General features: G+C 41.0%; 1 pseudogene; it reads right to left on the reverse strand.

Moving 5' to 3' along the window:
• LOC106582483 (homeobox protein Hox-D1-like) overlaps window positions 1-5161 on the reverse strand; it is a 60844-nt pseudogene extending 55683 nt beyond the window's left edge.
• Window positions 5162-6000: the final 839 nt, after the last annotated feature.

Below are 6000 nucleotides of genomic sequence, written 5' to 3' on the forward strand. Positions count from 1 at the left end.
GGACACCAATCCCGAAACGATAACCTCCAAATTTTTAAGCCACTGTAGGGTGGCATCAAGCCCGGAAAACTCTCAAATTTTAGAAAAGAGTCTTCACTAATTCTGCTGATACTAAAGGTGGATATACTGTATCTGTTTTGCTTTGGCACTGGACTGTTGAAATGAGCCACCAAACTGATGATATGCAGGTTTCCACAACCTTTTAAGGTCGTAGTAGGATCATTATTTATGAGGAAGAGGTTTGACCAGCATGGCCACCTAGCTAGGTACATCAGGAAGATATAGATCTACTGGCCTGGCCGGCACAGGTAGGCTCTCTAACCAGCACAGGTAGGCTCTCTAACCAGCACAGGTAGGCTCTCTAACCAGCACAGGTAGGCTCTCTAACCAGCACAGGTAGGATCTCTAACCAGCACAGATAGGATCTCTAACCAGCACAGGTAGGATCTCTAACCAGCACAGGTAGGCTCTCTAACCAGCACAGGTAGGCTCTCTAACCAGCACAGGTAGGCTCTCTAACCAGCACAGATAGGCTCTCTAACCAGCACAGGTAGGCTCTCTAACCAGCACAGGTAGGCTCTCTAACCAGCACAGGTAGGATCTCTAACCAGCACAGGTAGGCTCTCTAACCAGCACAGGTAGGCTCTCTAACCAGCACAGGTAGGCTCTCTAACCAGCACAGGTAGGCTCTCTAACCAGCACAGGTAGGCTCTCTAACCAGCACAGGTAGGCTCTCTAACCAGCACAGGTAGGATCTCTAACCAGCACAGGTAGGCTCTCTAACCAGCACAGATAGGCTCTCTAACCAGCACAGGTAGGCTCTCTAACCAGCACAGGTAGGATCTCTAACCAGCACAGGTAGGATCTCTAACCAGCACAGGTAGGATCTCTAACCAGCACAGATAGGATCTCTAACCAGCACAGGTAGGCTCTCTAACCAGCACAGGTAGGCTCTCTAACCAGCACAGGTAGGCTCTCTAACCAGCACAGATAGGATCTCTAACCAGCACAGATAGGATCTCTAACCAGCACAGGTAGGCTCTCTAACCAGCACAGGTAGGTTCTCTAACCAGCACAGGTAGGATCTCTAACCAGCACAGGTAGGCTCTCTACCAGCACAGATAGGATCTCTAACCAGCACAGATAGGATCTCTAACCAGCACAGATAGGATCTCTAACCAGCACAGGTAGGATCTCTAACCAGAGAGCTCAGCTAATAATGACATGCTTAAAGGAGCAATCAGCAGTTACTGGATCCATTTTTGGACTTATAAATTAACTATATGTACCCATTGATTCTTGAAGAATATAACTTTTAAATGCCTCATGAGCTTAGTTCAACAGTCACACCCAATCAGAACCCAAAATAGAAGCTTGCTTCACTCCAATGTTTGTAAACAAAGAAAATGAAAACAAAGACTATATAGCCTCAAAACATGATTAAAACTATACTTTTGATATCATGCATGGTTAGTCCTTGCATCCATAGCTCTGTCAAAGAATTTGAGAGTGGTTTCATTTCTCCAGCCCCATCCTTCAGCTTTTTTATCGGACCAGGGATTGGGGAGGCCACTTTGATATTGTTTCTACTGCTGATTGTCCCTTTAAAGTGTCGCCACCAGTTTATGATAAGGTGTTTGATTACCCATTATTTAACTTGTTTTCGTGGATGGACCACTAACTTAAAATATATATATATATATATAAAGTCATGAATAAACCTGTCTGTACAATAATCCATTTTTCATATCTAATGGTCACAGACTATATTACTGAAATAATGTGTCTAAGATTACAAATGAAAAGCACACCGGATCATTCTTTATCCTGCAGACAGATTCAATTCCAGACCCTGTTACTGTAATAGGCACACTTGTAACTCTCCATGAATTGGAACTCTAATTATATTAGGGACTATTTTAAACAAAATAACACATTTCTCAGAATCCATAGGTGTAATTTATAGCAAAGCCAGGTTCATTTTCCAGAGCAATCCATTTCTTGGTGTAGTAAAGGACTAATAGAATTCTGTAAAGCGCTGAGAGCCAGGTATTGCAGTCAGCACAGAAGAGTTTCTAAGACAAATGAAGATGCAATTTATTCAGTCATAATTTCATACAGAAAATGCCATAAAGGAGATGCATATGTCCCTCAGCTAAGGGGAAAGGTGCTCGTAATATATTTCGGTTGGAAGCATTATAGATAAGGCAAGGGTTATACGTGACCCCCTTCCTGCATTATCATCAAGTTATTCTCCTGGTAACCGTGGAAGGGATGAACCTTTTTTGTTCAGGTACTTTAGACTTGCCCTGGTTGGGTTACGTGTTAATTATAGCAATAGCTTATCATATTAGAACTATCAATTAAGAGATTTGTTCATCAGAAATGTAATTGATGTATTATTTTTGATTAATAGTAAAAGCTCAGTGGACATTGGCTACAGTATTCTGACAGTGATTATGTAAAAAATTTCAATAAATTCCATTTGTAAACCTGGTCCAAAACTGACATAGGAAAGAAGGATGTTTGCAGTATAGGAATAAATATCTAGCTCTAGGCCTTGGCCTGGTAAATATTTGTCTTCATTATTTGCAGTTCTGACAAGTGTATCATGCTGCAATGCCAAAATGGTAGCTATGTTCTCATTATTTACAGTATGAATATGCACCCCAGCTCAAATCACGCCAGTCATTTTTTTAATTTACATACTGTATGTTTCAAATACCACAATGGAAAGAGTAATCAGTGAATTCCCACAACAAGTAAGATGTGATAGCACAGTCTAGGTATAGTAAAATGTCTTACCTCACCTAGGCTTACTACTGAGTTACCAACATCCCAACTGGACTGAATATAGCTCCTATCAAATCGAATTCTAGAGTAGTTGGCAACAGGTTGGGCTGTTATAAGGTGCGATTTAGCACAGTATCCTCCATGTCCATTCCTTGGTAGGCCTATAGTAGAGATGAATGTATAATTTACCACAGTATCCTCCATGTCCATTCCTTGATAGGCCTATAGTAGAAATGAATGTATAATTTACCACAGTATCCTCCATGTCCATTCCTTGGTAGCCTATAGTAGAAATGAATGTATAATTTACCACAGTATCCTCCATGTCCATTCCTTGGTAGGCCTATAGTAGAAATGAATGTATAATTTACCACAGTATCCTCCATGTCCATTCCTTGGTAGGCCTATAGTAGAAATGAATGTATAATTTACCACAGTATCCTCCATGTCCATTCCTTGGTAGACCTATAGTAGAAATGAATGTATAATTTACCACAGTATCCTCCATGTCCATTCCTTGGTAGACCTATAGTAGAAATGAATGTATAATTTACCACAGTATCCTCCATGTCCATTCCTTGGTAGACCTATAGTAGAAATGAATGTATAATTTACCACAGTATCCTCCATGTCTATTCCTTGGTAGACCTATAGTAGAAATGAATGTATAATTTACCACAGTATCCTCCATGTCCATTCCTTGGTAGACCTATAGTAGAAATGAATGTATAATTTACCACAGTATCCTCCATGTCCATTCCTTGGTAGGCTAATGCACAACATGCACAAGGCCATTCAGATGCCGTGGTGGATGTCAGGTTTCACCTTGATGACCTTTGACACATTGTTGCCTTCTTGTTCCTCTTTTATTTCTCAAGTTTATTTTCTTTCTGGTGTGTTTTTTATTTCTCCTTTTGGTCAGTTTGAGGAAGGAAGGAAAATATCCATCGTGTCATGCTGATATCAACGATTCGGGAGACAGACGCAGGAATGCGTAACAGGGTGTTTTATTATACCCAAATTACGGCGTGCCGTGTAAAGGTGATGAAGACCAAAGAAACACGTAACAAAAACACAGGTTTGAAACCCAAACAAAAGAGCGAGGAGTACCTTTAATAAATAACACACTGATTAACACACGGGACGAGACCCATAATCATCTGCGCAATCCACAAGGGCACAAAAGACCAAAACACACAGCACAGGTACTACACACACCAACGGACATTCTAACAATAATCAACAGGACAATGGTGAACAAAGGGCACGCTTATACAATTACTAATTAAATGTGATTAGGGACCAGGTGTGTGTAATGAATGTTCCAGAGGGATCTGTGACACATGCGTTGAGTTTTGACGAGGACAAGTCAGAGCTCTTTGATTTGGAGTCACGCACACTCCAGTAAGGCCTTCTCTCTCTCTCTCTCTCTCTCTCTATTCTTTTGTTTCATTCTTCTGTTTTGAAACCATATTTTCAACTGGCTTTCAATCAGGTGCAAACTATGGGCTATCTCAACACATGTGGACCTGGTGAGATACTTGTTGATACTTTGTTCAATCAGGTGCAAACTATGGGCTATCTCAACACATGTGGACCTGGTGAGATACTTGTTGAAAGGAAATGATTTGTATCTGTTAACTGCTTTGTTGTGAAATGTGTTCTTGGAATTGATCCAGCATTCGATAACCGACATTTTAATCATTTTACCTGGAAAATAGTCAAATAATAATATCAGGTCAAATATTTATAGCCAGTTGAAATGAATCAATTAGGATATGTTTTCTTTTTCATGTTTAATTATAAAGTTACATTTACTTACTGATTATTTTTTTTGAGGTTGCTTCTTTTGATTTTCATAAAATGTGTTAGCCACAACTTGAGGCTCCTCGTTCATAGAATCAGTTCTTGGACCATTCTCATGGAATGGTAATGCATTCAGACGACTGGCATCAACGTATCCTCACGATGTCTTCTGCCAGCGCTGGTTTGTTTCTGTAATATCGTGGTAGTAGTGGGATGGCTGGGGAAAGGATAGTTTCCTGAGTATGCCAGGTTCATGCACTGAGTTATGCAGCCTATTCTGTTCCACGTCGTTGTAGCATCCATACGCTAAATTATAAGCAAGTCCCCGATCCGTGTTCCTGCCATCAGAAACAGATGTGTTGCGTGGCACCTCCAACACACCTTGATGCTGAACTCCTGATATCGACCGACTGCTTCTCTGTTTGTCCAGCATACCTGACGAAAGTCTCCCAACTGTCTCCCCATGGTACTGAAGTGTCCCGGGCTTGTGTTCCTCGTGACATAACTTCGCAGGTAATGTCATCATGTCACCTCCCGAGTACAAGTCTAAATATGAGCTCATGTTGTCCCTTATAAATCCACCAAAGGTTAATGAATGCCAGCGCCCCTTGTCCTCAATAGGCTACTGTACTTCCTAGCTCAACATGTAAATATTACCCACTGAACAAGTGTGGTCTAGGCCCCTTTTATCGAATTACTGTCACAAAGTGGAGTACCCAAGTGAGCTGCATTTATACTGAACAAAAATATAAACGCAACACGCAGCAATTTCATAAGTCCCTAATGATTTCACATGACTGGCAGGGGTGCCGCCATGGGTGGGACTGGGAGGTCATAAGCCCACCTACTTGGCAGCCAGGCCCACCCACTGGGGAGCCAGGCCCAACCAATCAGAATGAGTTTTCCCTACAAAAGGGCTTCATTACAGACACAAATACACCTCAGCGATGTTCTATCGATTCCCAGGGTCATTTAAAGTTTTTATGTGTATCTAAGCTATTGCCATTCAAGCAGGTAGAAATTTGGGCTGTATGACGTATCATTGCGATAAAGCCGCTCTCACTACACTGAAAGTTGATAGGAATACAACTTTTAGATCGCAAAAAAGTCTATCATAAATCTCTGATTTCAATATTGTCATAACATGGGGTTGTCTTCTCTCAAATCAGCCATTGATAATATTTTTTGCAATATTCCTAGCATGAGAAATGTGTAATTTAACAGATGGTCGCACACATTTCTCCTATCCAACTGCAAGTTGAACATGGTGAGATTGTAAACTCCTAAATGTATAGTGCAATTTCTTTAGGTGATTTGACAGCTAGTTAGCTACTTCACATGCTGATATTGACTTTGGTATTATTGTGTGTAGCTACGTTTGCTAGCTAGCCAGCCAGCCAG

Source organism: Salmo salar, chromosome ssa21 (assembly GCF_905237065.1).
Source record: "Salmo salar chromosome ssa21, Ssal_v3.1, whole genome shotgun sequence".
In the NCBI taxonomy this organism is placed as follows: Eukaryota; Metazoa; Chordata; class Actinopteri; order Salmoniformes; family Salmonidae; genus Salmo; species Salmo salar.